Below are 19,632 nucleotides of genomic sequence, written 5' to 3' on the forward strand. Positions count from 1 at the left end.
GCCCCCTCAGCAGCTACAATGGGACCCTCCTCCCATACCCAGTATAATGCCCCCATATGTACCTAATAGAAAAATAACATAATTACTTACCTACCCCCGTTCCCACGACGTGTGGAGGATCCTTCTCCTCCTCTGCACTGTGCTGTGAGTGACTCGTCGCAGACAGGTGCGATGTAGTGACGTCACTACATCGCGCCTGCCTGTGCTGAGCGGCTCACGGCACAGTGAATGCTGGAGCGAGGCTCCAGCATAAAACCCAACTGAATCTGTGTCCTGCAGACACAGGCTCAGTTGGAGGCGGGACCAGCGCGGTCAGGCTGGCACACTCTTCTGGTCCTGGCATTGCTGTCCATATTCACTGTCCATATATGGACAGCGATGTCAGGGGCTTTCCCAGAGACGGAGTCCTGGAGCAGAGCCGCTAGTGCTCTGCCTGGGACTCCTCTCCATCTTACATCACTGTCCATATATAGACAGTGATGCCTTAACGACGGCAGCGTCAGCACCCAGCGGCCCAGTGGGCCCCCCCCCCAAGTGGAGTGGGCCCGGGTTTGCCGGGTGCTGACGATGGCCCTGCATGCGGCTACCAGATGTGTGTCTAAAACAACAGTTCAGCGAACCCGACTGCGTATGGGGCTCAGGAGCCGATGGATGTTCACTGCTCCTATGTAACAGGTGAATCCGAAAAAAAGGCTTCAATTTTCATGGCAGTATCGGAATTGGACCACCGATGATTGGCAAAGGGTTGTCTTCTCCGATGAGTCATGTTTTCTGCTTCATGGAATGGATGGACGTTGGCGTGTCAGGCGAGAAACATCAGAGAGAAAACACCCGGCATCCATTGAAGAACAAATGCCGGTGGCGGCAGCGTTATGGTCTGGGGACGTTTTTCATGGCATTCTCTGGGCCACTCATCTATGTTGAAGGCTCTGAACTGATTTGGGTATGAATCCATCGTTGCAGATCACGTCCACCCCATACATCCTCCCCCACGCAACCTCCAGCAAATGTAGGATGCTCTGCAGTCAACGATACCGGAGACCAGCACCTTATTGATCACTCCTGGCCCGTCTACTGCTGTCCGTGCTGCACGCGGCGGTTACTCTGGATATTAGCTGGTGGTCATAATACTGGGACTTGACTATGGTTGCCTGTAGCCTATGTCTATGATGAGTATAATAAAGCCGTGTCAGATCACGCGAGGAATACACTTTTAATATACACAATTAATGAGTGTTTCATTTAACAATGGGGACATATTATCTTTTCTTACAGAAGACATCACCCCAAACCCTGTAATGTCATTATATCCTATGTATTTCACGATTGGCTGGTATAAGAGTCGTGCATTTAATAACAGGTGTGCGGTGAATGTAACACGAATATTTCTTAAACACTGATCCCCACCTCGTTGCGATGCATGTACCGATCAAAGGTGAAGTCGCTCAACACAAAATTATTTAATTTGCACTAATGGTCTATTTTTACTGTCACTCCATCACAGACAAGATTACAAGATTAATCATTTGTATAAATAGAACGGGCACCTCCTGCTGTCTATAATGGCCTTGTAATTGCAATGAGACTTCTGTGACTTCAGAAAAGAAGACGATTGAAGTCCACAAAATGTACTTAATAAGACGTCACTGGAATTCTGCAATGCAATTATGGCCTTAATTATGGACGGCGGATAATTCTTGTATATTGTATCTGCCAAAAGTCACAATTCTTCAGATTTGTTTTCCTAAAAACCTTCTACTTTTTATTGTTTGTTGTTTTCCTCTGACATAGATAGATAGATAGATAGATAGATAGATAGATAGATAGATAGATAGATAGATAGATAGATAGATAGATAGATAGATAGATAGATAGATAGATAGATATGAGATAGATAGATATGAGATAGATAGATATGAGATAGATAGATATGAGATAGATAGATATGAGATAGATAGATAGATAGATGTGAGATAGATAGATAGATGTGAGATAGATAGATAGATGTGAGATAGATATGAGATAGATAGATATGAGATAGATAGATATGAGATAGATAGATATGAGATAGATAGATATGAGATAGATAGATATGAGATAGATAGATATGAGATAGATAGATATGAGATGGATAGATATGAGATGGATAGATATGAGATAGATAGATAGATAGATATGAGATAGATAGATAGATAGATATGAGATAGATAGATATGAGATAGATAGATAGATATGAGATAGATAGATAGATAGATAGATAGATATGAGATAGATAGATATGAGATAGATAGATAGATAGATAGATATGAGATAGATAGATATGAGATAGATAGATAGATAGATATGAGATAGATAGATATGAGATAGATAGATAGATAGATATGAGATAGATAGATATGAGATAGATAGATAGATAGATATGAGATAGATAGATATGAGATAGATAGATAGATAGATATGAGATAGATAGATATGAGATAGATAGATATGAGATAGATAGATAGATATGAGATAGATAGATATGAGATAGATAGATAGATATGAGATAGATAGATATGAGATAGATAGATAGATATGAGATAGATAGATAGATAGATAGATAGATAGATAGATAGATATGAGATAGATAGATATGAGATAGATATGAGATAGATATGAGATAGATATGAGATAGATATGAGATAGATAGATAGATAGATAGATAGATAGATAGATATGAGATAGATAGATAGATAGATAGATATGAGATAGATAGATATGAGATAGATAGATATGAGATAGATAGATAGATATGAGATAGATAGATATGAGATAGATAGATAGATATGAGATAGATAGATATGAGATAGATAGATAGATAGATAGATAGATAGATAGATATGAGATAGATAGATATGAGATAGATAGATAGATATGAGATAGATAGATAGATAGATAGATAGATAGATAGATAGATAGATAGATAGATAGATAGATAGATAGATAGATAGATAGATAGATAGATAGATAGATAGATAGATATGAGATAGATAGATAGATATGAGATAGATAGATAGATATGAGAGATAGATAGATAGATATGAGAGATAGATAGATAGATAGATAGATAGATAGATAGATAGATAGATAGATAGATAGATAGATAGATAGATAGATAGATAGATAGATAGATAGATAGATAGATAGATAGATAGCTAGATAGATAGATAGATATGAGATAGATAGATAGATATGAGATAGATAGATAGATAGATATGAGATAGATAGATAGATAGATAGATAGATAGATAGATAGATAGATAGATAGATAGATAGATAGATAGATAGATAGATAGATAGATAGATAGATAGATAGATATGAGATAGATAGATATGAGATAGATATGAGATAGATAGATATGAGATAGATAGATAGATATGAGATAGATAGATATTAGATAGATAGATAGATAGAAAGATAGATATTAGATAGATAGATATTAGATATATAGATATATAGATAGATAGATAGATAGATAGATATTAGATAGATAGATAGATATTAGATAGATAGATAGATATTAGATAGATAGATAGATATTAGATAGATAGATAGATATTAGATAGATAGATAGATAGATAGATATGAAACAAAAAGACAGATAGATATGAGATAGAAAGATTTGATTAGATTGAGATATATATATATATGTGTGATAGCTCATGTGGCTGTAAATTTCTTTCCAGGCCGGCAGTTTAAATCCTGTAAAATCAATTTCCATGTTCTTTTTGGATTAGAAACCTTGTTTTTATAGAGTTCTTTTCTGCGCTCGGCTCCTGTGACATCATCTCTTTCATCATCCAGAGAGGTTCAGCGGCTTTAATCTCCTTAAACATAAGAACGGAGTCTCGGCAGGAGTCCTGTAGTCACAGATTAATAAGGAATTCAGCTGCACACACATCACACATTTAGTTAAACATATTTTCCAACAATTTATCCAAAGATATTTTACAGCATTTATTTGATTTTATGTTTTTTTTTCCCAGTGGTTAATTATTTGTCAGCGGGGGGTAGAGGGTGGAGGGAGGGGTAGATGAGGCAAAGCCGAGCAGATTAGTCCAATACAATGTTATTATTTCGTAATGTCTAGCAGCATATGTAGATCGATTGTTGTGTGCGTTCCTATATTACTGCAATTAGGCTGGATACACAGTGTTTGCTCTACATCTGGTCCGATTGTGTGGGTTTGGATCAGTCTTTCACTAATTTACCTCAATTATAAATAATTAACAGATCAAGATGGGTCCAATAAAATGAAGTTTGAGTCCCAGAGAAGTAAATATCAGTTGTGATTGGTCGTGATTGATCCATTGTGATTGGTCGTGATTGATCCATTGTGATTGGTCGTGATTGATCCATTGTGATTGCTTGTGATTGATACATCGTGATTGCTCATGTGAACCTCATCTTATTGCTGTATTTACCATGTAGCCAAATGAGACGTGTGTCTTGGGTGAGATAATTTAAAGAGCAGCATTAAAGGTTTTGTCTGTGACTTTTTTGAAGGGTCCTTAGAGACCTGCTGCTGGGTTACCCATCTATCAGCTGTTCTCTTTGAAAGAAACAGAAGCGATCGTTCAATTCCCCTGCAGTGCCACCAAAGGTGAAATGAAGTATTACACAGTTCCCATTGAAATCAGAGGTCTGATCCCTGTAATACATAAATGGACATGGCAGGTCCTCCAGGAAATGAATATTTGTAGCTGTTTTCTGTAGCCCTGGATAATAGATTAGTATCCTGAATGGGCAACCCCAGAATTTGATAATGGGTTATCTTAGAATGAGTTTTTTAAACCAGGCAATTGCTTTCAGTCTTGTGAAAGATTACAGATCCATGGAAATGTGCAAAAATAAGCATCACTTTATAATTAACGGCAAAGACTATGTGACTATGGTCTTAGAACGGATTATGTTCACATATCTATCGTTATACATGTGAATGTATGAAACTTTGTAATATATCACCTTCCAACAGCCTGTCGTTCCCCTTTTCCTTCCTGCGGGATCTATGAAAATGTTCAGAAACCACCTCGGTAACCAAAAAAATCAATCTAGTGTAAAACAGTAAATACAAGACAGAGAAGAGGGGGATGCGGCTGCATTTTTCCCTCATTGTCTGTGTGAGAGTTATGCTGTGAGAGGGGAGGAGGAGCAACATAATCTGTGATCACACCAGGAAAAGTCCACCAACCGCTGGCTTTTCTTCGCCCACACAAAGACTCGGTTCACTGCCTTAGACTATGTTCACATTATGTTATGAACATATGTTGGGGAAATCTCCTATCATATACTATATATCATATACTACGTGTACACCATAGATTGCCATGTCTCATGCATATGCTCCCAAAAAAAAGTATACATTGTTTAAATTCTTTGGCAGTGGCAAAGCAGGATAAGCTTTTCAACACATAAACAAAAAGGTATATGACATGTACTTACCCAATGAATGCCAAAAATACTCGTTTTTAGTATCTAACCATTCTATAGGGCCCTACAGATCCGTGTGGCATATGTGCCGGGAACTGTGCCATTTTTTCATCCTAGTGATTCCAGCATCCGTAACTTTTCTTTCATTGCAAGGGATGTCAACATTTTTAAATCAATATTCAAATGACCTTTATTTTTTAATTTATTTTTTTTTTACTAAAAAGAACACCCAAAAAATAATAGAATAAAAATAAAGAATAACAAATAAAGAAATGTCATTTTTTTTTTTTTAGATTTTAAATATATTTTTTTTAGTCTATTATTTTACATTTTTAGGGGTAAATAAAGACTTCAACTTGTTTTTTAGGGGTTATTTTCTTCTTAATTTTTATCTAGTACAGTCTCTAAATTGAGTGTTCATATTTGGACCCATAAAAAAATGTAAGAAATAAAACCAGTGTGGGTTTGGCCTTCTTGTCCTTTTTTCATGCATTACACTTTAATAAGTCACAAGACGCAGGGTAACGGCCCTCTGATCAAATCCATTGGGTAAGCTGCTTTTTCCCTTTGTTATACAGGCTGCAGCATTTTTTAAAGAAGTCGTCCTGATCCATCTTTATACATCCCAATTACTTCTCATATAATTGCATTGCTTTTGCTGTGCTGGGGAAAAAAGGAGCCTGTGTTCTAACAACCTGATCAATGATCCCTGCTTTATTTCTTGAGCGAGTGTGACAGTCCCCTTTCATCTCCGCTCACAATACCTTTCTTTTTTTGCGGTTACACCCACGTTAATAATAGATCTGGAGATAAAAACTGAAACAAATTCCTTTCACTGCATTTTGGGGACATAAAATATTTCATACGAGTTAATGGCTCGCACTGATCTCATGACAAAACGTCTAAACGCTCCTCTTTCACCGCGCACCGGATCAGCTGAACGTGAAGTGTTCCTCTCCTGGGCCACTCTTTGCAGCACGTTACTTTTTGCCGCCAAGCGCTTACTGTAGATTGTCAGCTCTATGTGGCAGATGTTTTAATATTTATCTCTAGTGATCACAGCAGATCTCATGGGATCGACTTTTTAAATATTTTATATCCGTGAAGGGAAATTTAATTCAAAAAATTATCTTCTGTCAAGTTTTTGAAAATATCTGTTTCTCGGAAAGCTGGATTGCAAACAATATGGCCACATTACAGTTCAGACACTCCGCTTTACAGACACTCCGCTTTACAGACACTCCGCTTTACAGACACTCCGCTTTTGTTTTGACAGAATCCATAGCGCAGTCGACTGAGCTATTGGTTGCATCAAGAACAACGGAACCCTGTCACAACGGTGACAAACGGAAACCTTTAGCAACGTTTCCATCACCATGGAGATCAACGGCGAGGGAAACGGAAGCTGAGGTTTCAGTTTGCCTTTCCGTTGAGGGGTTACCCGACAGAATCCTCAGACGGAACCACTCAACGGAAGGGCAACGCTGTTGTGAACACAGCCTAACACATATGGTATGCTTCGATACAGGGCCCATGTGCATGTGTGATACTGTTTGTTGGACCCTATATCTAAGCCTGAAGTAGGCTTAGATACAGGGTCCAGCGGACAGTAATCTTATGCAGTATAAGCTGGGGCCCTGTATCTAAGCCTAACACATGGTAGGCTTAAAAGGGTTTGTTCAGTCCCTAAACATTGATGGCCTATCCTCAGGACAGGCCATAAATAGCTGATGGGTCGGGCTCCGACTCCCAGGCCCCCCGCCAATCAGTTGTTCTGAAGGGGGTGCAGCGCTTGTACAAGCGCTGCTTCCCCTTCATTTCCCATCTCTGACACGTCCGCTTGTATGAGCGCTGCACCCCCTTCTAAACAGCTGACCGGCGGGGGGCCCGGGGGTCGGATCCCGACCGATCACATATTGATGGCCTGTTCTGAAGATAAGCCATCCATTTTTAGGGACTGGAAAACCCCTTTAATATGTCTCGCAACCCTAGGCACCTACCCAATGTATACAGGTGGGTGGAAGCCTTAAGTTTGGGACAGCAACTATAGACGGGTCACTGTAGCAGCAATGAGATTCAGCAAAGGGGGCAACCAGCCATTGTGTGAGGTGTCACAATCTACAATATCATGGCCTGAGTGCCACCGCCACATTGTATCAACCCTCCTAACCATGTGCATTGAGTAGAGTCTCCTTCTCATGATATTGTGAATTTTTTGCATAGAAAAAAAACATATTTCAAAAAGTGTGTGATTGCTCGGGCACAACTATTGTGCCCCAAGATCATAGCGCCATAAATGTACAGTGCTCGGCATTATCTACCAGCTCCCAACACTGTATATTTATGACAGATGGCGCCAAGTGGTTAAATGATAACAAGCACATTTCTTAAAAACCGTGAGAAATTTATACAAAAAGTGGAAATGTGGAAATGATATCACTTTTATTATACAAGGAATATTTCTTATTTGCTGAATAAAGAGAAGTGATGAAGAATTTCTTCTCATATCGGCTGCTGACATTTTCTTCTTCACCAGATACATTTATGATGTGTTTGTTATAGAAAGAAAACCGTTTCGCTATTCTGCAATATAAGTAAAGAAAAGGGAAGAACCCCGGAGCATGACAAGAAATTATTGTGTAATTGTATCTAATGCCCAACAAGAAAGCGATGCATAGTCTGATATACCGGTGTGTAGCGGCTCAGGTGTATTCTTATGGCAGACTTACGTCTTTGAACTCTGTGTACGTTAAGTATTCATTCAAAGGTGGGGGAAATTCGTCACTATCGGCTATTGAAATGGCTGGAAGGAGTCTGGTTTCCATTCGGCTGAGCTATATTGTCTTGTTTGCTGCTATAATCTAGGTAGTCATTCACTGTAGACAAAGGCGTGCTGCTGAGTGGATGGCGAAGCTCGCAGGGAGCCACGGACAAACAGAATCTAGAGAGAGAATATCACTCTTAGAACCAAGTCAGCCCTGACCCCCAACCGGGCCCGTTTTAGGAATACAGAGGAATAGATGACATCAGATATACAACCCTACATGATATAAGGGAAGCAGATTCAATTACTATGGAGGAATATGCATTAATGTATACCCGCCAACTCTCCCAGAATGAGAGGCGTACTGCCAGACTACCGGAAGAGAAGGCAAATCTTCTGGGTGACGAATATACTCACCTCTTTCCGTTCCTGCACTCCTCTGCCCTTCCGGGCACTACCATTGTCTGTGATGGAGCCTGGGAGTAAAGAGGTGTGCGGGAGCAAGGAGAGGTGAGTAATTGTAAGTCTGGTCTGGGGTCCGTATTATGGGGATTATCTGGTCTGGGGTCCGTATTATGGGGATTATCTGGTCTGTGGTCTGTATTAAGGGGAGAGTTTGGTCTAAGGTCTGTATAAGGGGATAGTCTGGCATGGGGTCTGTATTAACTGGATATTCTGGTTTGGGGTGTTATAAGTGGGGAGTTTGGTCTGGGGTCTGTGTTGAGGATATTCAGGTCTGGGGTCTATATTAAGGGTTGTATGGTCTGGGGTCTCTATAGGAGATATTTTTCTCTGAGGTCTGTTTTAAGGGGATAGTCTGGTCTGGGGTCTGTATAAAGAGAATAGTTTTGTCTATGGTCTGTATAAAGAGATAATCTGATCTGGGGTCTGTATTACGGAGCATCTTGTCTGGGGTTTGTCTAGAGAATATTCTGGTTTGAGGTTTTCATTAGGGGTTGTCTGGTCTGGGGTCTGTATTAAAGGGATAGTTTGGTCTTGCCCTATATTAATTTATCATCTGGTCTGAGGGATATATTATGACGATAATCTGGTCTGAGGTCTGTATAGGGGGATTATCTGGTCTGGGGTCTGTATTATGTGGATATTCTGGTTTAGGGTCTTATAAGGGGATAGTCTAGAGTGGGATCTGACTTGGGGGGTAGTCTAGTGGGTCTGTATTGAGGGGAGAGTTTAGTCTGGGGTCTGTATAAGGGGATAATCTGGTATTGGGTTTGTATTAAGGGGTGCTGGTCTTAAATCTGTACAGAGGATATTCTGGTCTGGAGTTTCTATTAAGAGGTAGGATAATCTGGGGTCTGTATAAGGGGATAATCTAGTCTCATGTCTGTATTAAGAAGCGTATGGTCTGGGGCCTGTGTAGGGGATATTCTGGTCTGGGATATTAAGGGGATAGTCTGGTCTGGGGTCTGTAAAAGGTGATAATCTGGTCTGGGGGTCTATATTACGGAGCATGTTGTCTGTTTTTTTTTTAGAGGAAATTCTGGTGTGGGGTATTTTATTAGGGATTGTCTGGTCTGGGCTCTGTGTGAAGGGGGTAGTCTGTTCTTGCTCTGTAGTGATTTATGGTCTGGTCTGGGGGATATATTAAGATGATAATCTGGGCTAGGGGATATATTCAGACAACACTCTGGTCTGGGGTCTGTATAAGGGGATAATCTGGTCTTTGGTCTGTATTAAGGGGTAATATGGCATGAGGTTTGTTGTAGGGGGGGGGAGCCTGATCTGGGGTCTTTATTTAAAGGGAGTCCGGTCTGCAGTCTATTAGTTTAGTGGCTCTGAAGGGTCTCTATTTATTTAGGGGTTCTGGTGCCTGTAATAGGTAAGTGGGTCTATATTCATTTTGTGTGATAGAGTGTAATGAAGGGGGCACCTGCACTATTTGGGATTCAAATTCTGTTGGTTGGGGACGTGTCATTTATAAATGGGGGGCGAGGAATAAGACCAAAAATGTTGCTGACCACTGGAGGAAAACCAAAAAGAAAATTCAAGTGAAGTCTTATTTTTAACTCTGTGACTCTCAGCCTCTGGATTTAATGACTTCTCTCGAGCCGAGTCTATTCTCTCTTCTATTCCTCCGAGTACGAGATGACAGTAATATATAAAATATAAAAGTGCGCATATCCACCGTTTTATTGAAAAATTGGAGAGCTTTAACATTTTGAATAAGAAGTTCTTCACTGCACTGAATGTAATTACTTTCCGGGCGGAAGACTAGTTTAATGTCTTTATTAGTTTTCAGTACTTAATAAGTAGGATGATAAATAGGCCGAGCCTAATCGATCAGTATGAAAAACAAGCAATTAGGAAACTATTACAAAATCTGAGTTGGGAGAGTGAGACATTGGGGAATTATTGGACGGGCTACAGGACTTTGTACATTAATTTGCATGAGAGTCATTTCAAGGAACACAGCCCATAAATAAGGAGATAATTTTGTCTGAAAGTAATGAAGCAATTTACCTATAACTGTAGGGAAACGGATGCCGCAGACTAACATGCTGTATGGTGAAGTTTTTTTTAAAAAAAATACTTTTTACAGTTGTAAAAAAAAAAAGTTTTTTTTTTATTTTTTGTTTTTACATGACGGGTGTAATTTTTTTTAATTTTTATTTTTTATATGCATAATGTTCTATTTGGTCTTATAGAGGACCTGTCACTCGGTCATATAAGTTGAACTGGTTTGCTGACATGGAGAGCGCTGTCGCCCTGATTCCAGCGCTGGTTTTTTTTTCTGGACCCCCGCCCTCCGTTCTAGAGATATGGCCCACTGTTCTGTTGGCTCCCTATATGCTAATTTGCTGTAGTTAGCTAACCGGGCGGGAACTACCCTCAAGCTGCCTTGAGCTGATTGTTCAGCATCAGAGGCAGTAAAGCTAGCTCCACCCCATTGGCTAACTACAGCAAATTCGAAATATAGGAAACCAACACAACAGGGGGCTATGTCTCTGGAATGGGGGGGGGAGGGGTCCATAAAAAAAAACAGCGCTGGAATCGGGGAGACAGCGCTATTCAGTCAGTTAGCCGGTTCAACTTATATGAACTAGTGACAGGTTTTCTTTATTAGAAAATATATCTAAAATAAAAAAACAACACATATCTAAGAAGAATATATATATATTGATGTTAAAATATAATGCCTAACCCAGGAGTGTAGCTATCGGGGGTGCAGAGGTGTCAGTCATACCTGGTGTCTAAGGAAGCCCTCTCTGCCACATAAGAAGACACCAGCATTATAAATGGCACATGGTAGGTGGGGGACCCATTGCGTATTTAGCATTGGGTGCCAGTGTCTTCAATCTACGCCCCTGGCCTGACCCTATTCAAAACCTGCAAAATTCAGGGTGACTACAGCTATCCCTACTACCCCTGCCAATTTCCCTACTGCCATGTCAGAGGGGTCCAGGAAGCTGAGGTTTAACAGGTTAACCACTCATTTTTAATTTATTTTTTATTTTTCAAAAATACTCAATTCGGCATCGTGGATCCTGGTTTTGCAGTTACACCTGAATAGTCCGGTCTAGAATAGCATTAGGCATCATTTGCATGACTATATTATATGTCATACGAGCTCGGAGTTGTACTAAGCTGTAACCAAGCACCCATAGAAGTCTATGGGGCCATACTGTACCTCTATGTCCCTATGACCTCATACGCGAGCACACAAAGGTTTTTGTGTGTTTTTTTCATATGAAGTCTGACACGTTCCATCAAACACCGTATTACAGAGAAACTGTCTCCTAGAAGTATTGCTTAGGGAAGAAAACCTTCGTAAGACGGTTCCATACGTTAGTACCGTACAGTAACGGCACTGCCGGGTGTATGAGGCCATACAAAAAAGTTTCACTCTTTTTTTTCTAAAATAATAATACATTTGGAAATTCATTATTCTAAAAAAAATGGTGTACCGGTCCAACTTTTTTCATTGGCATTAAATACTAACTCTAATACCTGAATTTCTATTTTTTAAAAAAAAAAAATATTTTAGACTTTGCTATGAAATGCTTTGCGTATTTCCATCCTATTATCCATTCAATAATAACACATGTATTTTAGAAAAACAGAATAGGCTTTATCTTAATACAGGAAGCTGAAGAAATGTCATTTCTGATATATTGACAGCGATGTAAGTTCATGTCAGATAAATTTTGTGTTTATGAAGAAAACTTGAATTTTTTCATATTAATATGAATGTTGTTCCAGGTGCGGAAAAGTTCATAAAAATTGTGATAGTTTGGAAAATGTTAATTTGGCATTTATAACCGCGCACTCAATTCTCTTTGTTGGGATTCATTTGTTTTTGTTTATAATCTACGACACTTTGCAAAAGTTTCAAGAATGTTAAAGCTAAAAAGTTTTAAGGGATCGTCCTACTATTAAATATGACATTTCTCTGTAAGGAGCATATATTATTATTTTTTTTGTTTTGTGAGATCGACGTCTGGCTATTGCTGTTATGTACTTGTTATAGCGCCCCCTGCTGTTGTTTTGATTCTCTCTCAAAACGTCCACCTAATGATTCCAGTAGTCATCCTACCCGGATCATCTTGTACACGATCAATAAGAATTTGCGCACTAGAAGCAGCTACTCGCCGGCACTGGACACATGAGATAAACATTCTGAAATGAAATGAACACCAGGGGGCGCCATAATAAGTGTGCAACAGCAATATCTCCCCTTAGGAGCGATTTTAAAATGAAGGAAAAAAAAAATTGGTTTTGTGCGATCTAACAGAGAAATGTTATATTCAGTCTTTTCCACAAACCCTATTTGACAATGCGTTAATCGAAAAGTATTCCCCCTGCTGGGACCCCCAGCGATCAGCTGTGATCTGTGGGGAAACCTGGCAGTAAGCGTTCAATTTCCCTACAGCGCCACCACAGGTGAAATTAAGCATTACACAGTGCCAATAAGATGTCTGTGTAATACAAGACAGGTCCTCCATAACTTTTCTACACTGCATATAATCCAAGAATGGACAGAATTTAGATTATTTAAATGTATAATAATTGATTACTTAACCTATAATAATTCACAGCAGTAACATTTATATTTGTATGTGTGTGAAAACGCTTTACATTGGGGGTTGGGCTGCTTGGGTGACGTACTGGTAAATATTGCTGCAATGACCTGTCACGGTCACTCCGGGCAGGTGTGTGGACCCCGTTGTGTCACTATTAGATTTGGTTTAGGGCTCAATCGAGAAGGTGGGGTTGGGTCCTAATCCGAGGGATTTTGTGATCACTTTAAGGCCTTATGCAGACAAGTGTATTTCACGTCCGTATGCTGTCCGTTTTTTTCACGGATACCACACGGACGAAAGAAATTCAATGGGGCTATAAATATGTTTTTCACGCAGCGTGTGTCCATTGCATGAAACTCGCTGCATGTCTTATTTTGGTGCGTTTTGTGTACCACGCAGCCCATGGAAGTCTATAGGGTGTGAAAAAAACGGACAGCACACGGACGACATCTGTGTGTTGTCCGTGTGTTTTTCATGCACCAGTTGCTAAATAAATGATCAGAAAAAAAAAACACCTCCTTCAGTTTTTTTGGCGGATGTAAAAAACGCATGACATACGGATGAGATACGCGAAAAAAAAACGCAGACACGCACCGTACACGGATGCCACACGGAACTGCAACGCAAGAAAAATGCTGCATTTTTACACGCGCAAAACGGACACTTTCGTGTGAATCTAGCCTCAGGCTCGGACTAAAATATCCAGTCTCTGTAGCAGTGGAGCTTACAATCTGATTATAAATGTCAGATAATATTAACGATAATAATAAAATATGAAAGAAATAAAATCCTATAATTGTAGTTTTTTTTTAAATTATCTATTTCAAATTATTTTTCTTTTTTTATAATCATTATTATTATTACAATGAAATTCCTTTAACCCCTTAACGCACCATGACGCAACTGTACGTCATGGTTTGCCCTGCCTTAAGGCACCATGAGGTACAGTTACGTCATGGTATTTGTCATGGTATTTGTCTGTCACCATGTCAAAAGACATGGTGACAGATCAGTGATATCGGCTGTCGTAGACGCGGGGGACCAATCACAGTGTGGCACCGCCCGCGATCGCTGTGATTGGTCAGTCAGTAGTTCCTGCCAAGTACGGAGGCCTAACAATGGCTTTCTGTTTGCCAAGTACAGAGGCCTGTTAGGCCCCGCCCTGAAGCGGGGCCTAAAAAGCTTCCGGCCGCAAACAGAAGCTGAGCCTGAGCCATCACCCGCAGGTGTCCGCTGTATGTTACAGCTGACACCCTGCTGTAATGGCAGGGAACAGAGCAAGCTGTTAACCCCTTAGATGCTGTGCTCAAATGCGAGCGTGGAATCTTAGTTATTTCTAGCCAACCGGTATAGCCACTGTGTGATTGCGGGGGTGCCGATCGTTGCTATGGCAACAGAAGGCCAACAGTGGTTGCCAGGTCTGCCTCTATGGAAGCCCATTAGGCTTCACCCAGAGGCGGAGCCTAATAGACTTGCTGTCAGTGAATAACTGACCGCTCTAATTCATTGCACTACGCGGGTAGTGCAATGTATTAGAGTAAAGATTAGAGGTACAGACCTTCAAGTCCCCTAGTGGGACAAAAAAAAACAAGTTATAAAAATGTTGTACAAAAGTGTAAAAATAAAAGTTATAAGATAAAAAAAAAACTGCCTTTATTCCTATAATAAGTCATTTATTATAGGAAAAACTGAAAACTTTAAAAAAAAAAAAGTACACATCATTGGTATCACTGCGTCTGTAATGACCCAAACTATAAAACTATAATGTTATTTTTCCTTCACGGTGAACACCGCAAAAAAAGCAACTATGCCAGAATTGTTATATGTTGGTCACTTCCCATCCAAAAACATAGAATAAGAAGTGATCAAAAAGTTGCATGTACCCCAAAATATTACCAATAAAAACTACAACTCATCCCGCAACAAGCAAGCCCTTACACAGCCTTGTCGACGCGAAAATAAAAAAGTTGTGGCTCTCAGAATATGCTGACCAGAAAAATAAAAAAATAATTATTTTATTGTGTAAACGCTGCAAAGCATAAAAAAATATGATATACATAAGGTATCGCCGTAATCGTATTGACCCACAGAAAAGTGCAATTTTAAAAAGTTCAAATTTAATTTATAGCGCACAGTGAACACTGTAAAAAAAACAAAAACCTGTCAATTGCTGGTTTTTGGCCACCTTGGTTGCTAAAAACATGGAACAAAAAGTGATAAAAAAATCGCTTGTAGCCCAAAATGGTACGAATGAAAACTACAGAATGTCCCGCAACAAATAAGCCCTCACATGGCTCCGGTGGAGAAAAAATAAAAAAGTTCTGGCTCTCAGAATATGCCATACCCGGGACCCCGCTTAACATTTTATGAGGTATTTGTCTTCAGTGGCACAAACTGGGCACAACATATTGGCCACTAAGATGGTGTATCAGTGGAAAATGATTTTACTATTTGACCTCAGGGCCCTGCAGTTGTGGGCCAATGTTGTGAAAATCACCAAAGTAGACCTCAAATGTGCATGCTGCTCTTCACTTCTGAGCCCTGTCATATGTCCCGGCAAATGATAAATGCCTTGAGGGGTGTAGTTTCCAAATGGGGTCACTTCTTGGGGGCTTCCATTGTACACTGGTACCTCGGGTTTTGCAAATGCGACGTGTGCAAAAAACAATCCAGCTAAATCTGCATGCTAAATGGCGCTCCTGCCATCCTGAGCCCTGCCGTGTGTCCAAACAGCAGTTTATGACCGCATATGGGGTATTGCCGAACTCCGGAGAAACTGCTTTACAAATGTTGGGGTTCTATTTCTACGTTTTATTGGACAAAATGTAAATTTTCATTTCCACTAAATTCTGCAAAAAACATGTGCTGTCAAAAGGCTTCTTATACCCCTTGATAAATTCCGTGAGGGGTGTAGTTTGCCAAATGATGGGGTTTGGAAGCGTTTTCACTGTTTTGGCACCACAAGACCTCTTCAAACCGGACATGGTGCCTAAAATATATTCTAATAAAAAGAAGGCCCCAAAATCCTCTAGGTGCTCCTTTGCTTCGGTGGGCGGTGTTTCAGTCCATTACTGCACTATTGCCACATGTGTTTCTCTGTAAAACCTTCTGTGTTACAGAAAAAAAATAGCTTAAGGCCGGGTACCCACGGGCCGGATACGCTGCATAAAATTCACTCAGCGTGTCCGACCTGGAACTCGCAGTACACTCCGTCCGACAAATCGCACCACATTTTGGTACAGTTTTTCGAACGGAATATCCACAGTGGAAGAAAGCCGTTCATATTTACCCCCTCGGTCTTCTCTGCGCGTAGTCCGGACAATGAGGTTGTGACGCTACAGCCTGTGATTAAAACGTCATCCCAGGAGACTGGACTGCAGGAAAGAGGAGGCTTTCTGGGTAAGAATGATTATTTTTTTTCCATAGTTGCAAATATTGCAGTGTAATTGTTGCGAAATTCCGTAGCATTTACGCTACGTGGGAACCCGGCCTAAAACTGAGTTTCTGCAAAAAAAACATGAGTGTTTCTAAACGTTTGACAAACTTCTGACATGTCATAGGGACATGTCAGAAGTTTGGATTGGTGGGGGTCCGAGCACTGAGACCCCCACCAATCGCTAGAACGAAGCAGCTGAAGATCTCGTGTGAGTGCTCAGCCGCTTCGTGTCTGTTCGGCTTTTTCCGGAAAGCCGATGTATCGGAGTACGGGCTCATAGACTTTCTATTGAGTCCATACTCCGATACATTTATTTCCGGAAATAGCCGAACAGACACGAAGCGGCTGAGCGCTCACACGAGATCTTCAGCTGCTTCGTTCTAGCGATTGGTGGGGGTCTTAGTGCTCGGCCCCCACCAATCCAAACTTCTGACATGTCACTATGACATATCAGAAGTTTGTCAAACGTTTAGCTACACTTTAATTTGTACATTTCACCTCCACTTTCCTTTAATTCATGTGAAACACCTAAAGGGTTAGGAAACGTTCTGAATGCTGTTTTGAACACTTTGAGGAGTTCAGTTTTTGAAATGGGGTGACTTATTGGGGTTTCTAATATTTAAGGCCCTCAAAGCCACTTCACAACTGAACTGGCCCTTGTAAAAATAGCCTTTTGACATTTTCTTGAAAATGTGAGAAATTGCTGCTAAAGTTCTAAGCCTTGTAACGTCCTAGAAAAATAAAAGGATGTTCAAAAAACGATGCAAATATAAAGTAGACATATGGGAAATGTGAAACTATTTTGTTTGGTATTACTATCGGATTTACAAGCAGATACATTTACATTTATAAAAATCTGTTTAGCTATAGTGGCATCATATTATACAAGCCATTCATCTTTCTCAGACTAAGACGCTGCCTGGCAGTGAACGCCACCTTTTTGCTTTTCCCCACACAGGGGGCGGACATGTGCTCCGCTTGATTTGTGAGTGTGATGCACACCCGGAGATCTATATTTCTTCATCGGGGTCTCACATCTGGCAGGGAGGGGAGTGGTTTATCCTTCCTGTCAGGAGCGCTGACAGCTTCCATGTTTTCTCTGTCCTATAGGGAATTGTTCCCTCATCTGTGATCTGTCAGCAGAACCCGCACTCGGACCGAGAACTTAAGGGCCTTGGAGGACGGACACCTGGAGACCCTCTTATGAGATTTACTTGCTGTAAACAATGTATCAGAATATTCTTACAAGTGTTAACTTGTCGGCTGCCGGGAGCTCCATAAATTCTGTATTGCTTCACTGTATAATGCTTTTTTTTATTATTATTAATTCATGCAGTAAATCCTTTTTTTAATGTTGTTTGTTACAATGTATATAATACACAGGCAGCAGTATTATAGTAGTTATATTCTTGTATATAGGGGGCAGTATTATAGTAGTTATATTCTTGTATATAGGAGGCAGTATTATAGTAGTTATATTCTTGTATATAGGGGGCAGTATTATAGTAGTTATATTCTTGTATATAGGGGCAGTATTATAGTAGTTATAGTCTTGTATATAGGGGACGGTATTATAGTAGTTATATTCTTGTATATAGGGGCAGTATTATAGTAGTTATATTCTTGTATATAGGGGGCAGTATTATAGTAGTTATATTCTTTTATATAGGAGCAGTATTATAGTAGTTATATTCTTGTATATAGGAGCAGTATTATAGTAGTTATATTCTTGTATATAGGAGCAGTATTATAGTAGTTATATTTCTGTATATAGGGGGCAGTATTATAGTAGTTATATTCTTGTATATAGCAGCAGTATTATAGCAGTTATATTCTTGTATATAGGGGGCAGTATTATAGTAGTTATATTCTTGTATATAGGGGCAGTATTATAGTAGTTATATTCCTGTATATAGGGGGCAGTATTATAGTAGTTATATTCTTGTATATAGGGAGCAGTATTATAGTAGTTATATTCTTGTATATAGCAGCAGTATTATAGCAGTTATATTCTTGTATATAGGGGGCAGTATTATAGTAGTTATATTCTTGTATATAGGGGCAGTATTATAGTAGTTATATTCTTGTATATAGGAGGCAGTATTATAGTAGTTATATTCTTGTATATAGGGAGCAGTATTATAGTAGTTATATTTTTGTATATAGGAGTAGTATTATAGTAGTTATATTCTTGTATATAGGGGGCAGTATTATAGTAGTTATATTCTTGTATATAAGAGCAGTATTATAGTAGTTATGTTCTTGTATATAGGGGGCAGTATTATAGTAGTTATATTCTTGTATATAGGGGCAGTATTATAGTAGTTATATTCTTGTATATAGGGAGCAGTATTATAGTAGTTATATTCTTGTATATAGGGGGCAGTATTATAGTAGTTATATTCTTGTATATAGGGGGCAGTATTATAGTAGTTATATTCTTGTATATAAGGGGCAGTATTATAGTAGTTATATTCTTGTATATAGGGGCAGTATTATAGTAGTTATATTCTTGTATGTAGGAGGCAGTATTATAGTAGTTATATTCTTGTATATAAGAGCAGTATTATAGTAGTTATGTTCTTGTATATAGGGGGCAGTATTATAGTGTTTATATTCTTGTATATAGGAGCAGTATTATAGTAGTTATATTCTTGTATTTAGGGGACTGTATTATAGTAGTTATATTCCTGTATATAGGGGGCAGTATTATAGTAGTTATATTCTTGTATTTAGGGGACTGTATTATAGTAGTTATATTCCTGTATATAGGGGGCAGTATTATAGTAGTTATATTCTTGTATATAGGAGCAGTATTATAGTAGTTATATTCTTGTATATAGGGGGCAGTATTATAGTAGTTATATTCTTGTACATAGGAGCAATATTATAGTAGTTATATTCTTGTATATAGGAGCAG

General features: G+C 39.3%; 1 protein-coding gene across 4 annotated transcripts in view; it reads left to right on the plus strand.

Moving 5' to 3' along the window:
- The window catches only part of DIAPH2 (diaphanous related formin 2), a 952,586-nt gene that overhangs the window by 590,069 nt on the left and 342,885 nt on the right, over positions 1-19,632 (plus strand). The gene's annotated exons all lie outside the window — the stretch shown is intronic.

Source organism: Rhinoderma darwinii, chromosome 8 (genome assembly GCF_050947455.1).
Source record: "Rhinoderma darwinii isolate aRhiDar2 chromosome 8, aRhiDar2.hap1, whole genome shotgun sequence".
In the NCBI taxonomy this organism is placed as follows: Eukaryota; Metazoa; Chordata; class Amphibia; order Anura; family Rhinodermatidae; genus Rhinoderma; species Rhinoderma darwinii.